General features: G+C 39.7%; 1 pseudogene; it reads left to right on the forward strand.

Moving 5' to 3' along the window:
• The first annotated feature begins 1893 nt into the window (after nucleotides 1-1893).
• Nucleotides 1894-2266, forward strand: LOC127206452 (NHP2-like protein 1; annotated as a pseudogene).
• Nucleotides 2267-2567: the final 301 nt, after the last annotated feature.

The raw sequence follows: 2567 nt of genomic DNA on the forward strand, positions 1-2567 counted from the left end.
TCCTATTGGGACTCTAGGTGAGAGAAGCATGGGAGAACGGGGAAATAGAAGGATCCAGAGGGTCCTATAAACATTCAAGAAACATTATGATGGGCGGATCTGGGCCCAGGGGTCCTGTTCAAACTATGGCACCAGCCAAGGATAATATGTGCAGTAAACTTCGAACCCCTACCCAGATCTCTCCAATGGACAGGACATTCTCCACAGTTGAGCAGAAAGTGGGGTCTGACTTTGACATGAACTCTGGTGTCCCATATTTGACCACGTCCTCTGGATGGGGAGGCCTGGTGGCACTCAGAGGAAGGATAGCAGGCTACCAAGAAGAGACTTGATACCCTATGAACATAAACAGGGGGAGGAGGTCCCACTCAGTCACAGTCATAGAGGAAGGGAGTAAAAGGAAAGTGGGAGGGAGAGAGGAATGGGAGGATACAAGGGATGGGATAACAATTGAGATGTAATATAAATAAATTAATAAAATATATTTAAATATCAAAACAAAAAACAAACAAACAAAAAACCCAAAAGCTTCCCTGAGGTACACATGCTTCCAAAGAGTAAAGGCCCACATCCAGCTGACTGATAAGAAAAGCAACATATGCACATCTGTAGATTAAGTATTTAAATTTGATTGACTTTTCCTTGATAATGTAGGGAAAGCCCATGCATACTTGTTACTGTGAAGTGTTATAGTAGAAACAGAGAAAGTGCTTAGTATAGGAATTAAGGTCCAAGAATCCCAGATTTACCTCTTTGATTCTTATTGAAATATGTTTCTCGTGGGGCTTGGGGCCTTGTTTTTTGTTCTTTTTTTCCCCTAAGTTTTCAAAGAGACAAGTGGGTCTTATGCTAAGCAGGGATAGGATAGGGAGGCTGTCTTCTTTGGAGGATGTGGAAAGATGTGTGTCATATTAGAAGATATTTTACAAAGGCATCAAAATTTCTTGAGTGCTTTTCACTACCATGCTCGTCATCTGGCTGGTTGGAGAGTAACATATAGCTAACTGTATCCTGTGTCTATCCTTTTTCTTATTTGTAAACATAATTTAATCTCACAATGTCCTTTTAATTGATCTCCCATAATTGTCCCTTCTGACCAATTCCTTGATGTTTATTCTCACAATTCTTGGAGGATCCTTGATTTTATGACATCATCCCAAGGAGCAATGTCAAAATCAGAGTGAAGTATTACCTACAACACTTGAAAATGTTAACTCTGCTTTTCAACTGGGCTGTAAAGAGGGTCGTTAATTGTTTTTGTACATCTTCATGTACAGTCTCATCACATGCACTACAAGGAATAAAACAGTGTGAACACAGAAAGTCCCTCTCTTCTTATCACTTCTAGCAAAGGTTGTCTGACAAAAACAGAAGCATTCATTATCAGCGTAATAAAAATTTTTTTACTCCAACACCACACTACCTAAGAAACAATATTCCAAAGGATTTGAGCCACAAGTCTATACACTATTATTCTCTATATATATTTATTTCTGTTCTAGAAATTACTATTCATAGTCAGTCATTTAGTCAAATGTTTGTTCCTAAAATATGTATTTGACTTATCTTATAGCCAAATCTGGCAGTTGGCCTGGAGTTTGTAATTGGTCTCAGAGCAGCAGGCATCTAGGACTCCACACACATGTGCAGCCCTCTAGAGTTGGTCTTAGGTTTTCCACTCTTCTACTTTGTGTGGTAATTCAACTTTACAAATATTAATTGTTTACTTGCATATGTGTTTACATCAGCAGAGAAATAATTGTTGTGGAACATAGGAAAACACATTCCACGTGTATGTTGTAAAACTTTATTTTGCTAAATAGAGTTTTAAAGAAATCGTTTTTGTGGGTCTGTGTGAGATGGGCTGTTCTGGAATCATCGTGAGGCTGATATATGGAGTCTGATGTGAATATGAAGGCCTATTGCCTCGCAGATGCCCTCCTCACCAAGAAGCTGCTGGACCATGTTCAGCAGTCATGTAACTACAAGCATCTTCAATGAAGCCATCAAGACACTCAACAGAGGCATCTCTGAGTTCACTGTGATGCCAACAGACACTGAGCCCTTGGAGGTCATCTTGCAACTCCCACTGCTGTGCGAAGACAAGAATGTCCCCTATGTCTCTGTGCACTCCAAGCAGGCTTTAGGACAGGCCTGTGGGGTCTCCAGGCCTCTCATCACCTGTTCTGCTATGATCAAAGAAGGCTCTCAGCTAAAGCAGCATATACAGTCCATTCAGATGTCTGTTGGAAGGTTCATGATGTAGGTCTCTAGCATTTGACCTTTCCTGTCTACTTCTGCCCTATTTGTCTATCATATTGTCTGTAAGGTTGCAGTGTTTTCATCTAGTTTCTATTATAAATATTGTACTACAAAGAAAGATGTATGTTTTTATCGATTCTTTAACACTGCACCATGAACGCTTTGGGATATAGTTCTGAAAGGATCCCCACAACTTCTCTGGTGAAATTTGAGGGATAAGAAATTAAATCTGCCTGGATTTTGTTCAGATTCACAGAAGACAATAGCATGCTATTAATTGTAACAAAGAAATCTCATTATAAGTT

The sequence above is a fragment of the Acomys russatus genome, chromosome 23 (genome assembly GCF_903995435.1).
Source record: "Acomys russatus chromosome 23, mAcoRus1.1, whole genome shotgun sequence".
NCBI classification, from domain to species: domain Eukaryota; kingdom Metazoa; phylum Chordata; class Mammalia; order Rodentia; family Muridae; genus Acomys; species Acomys russatus.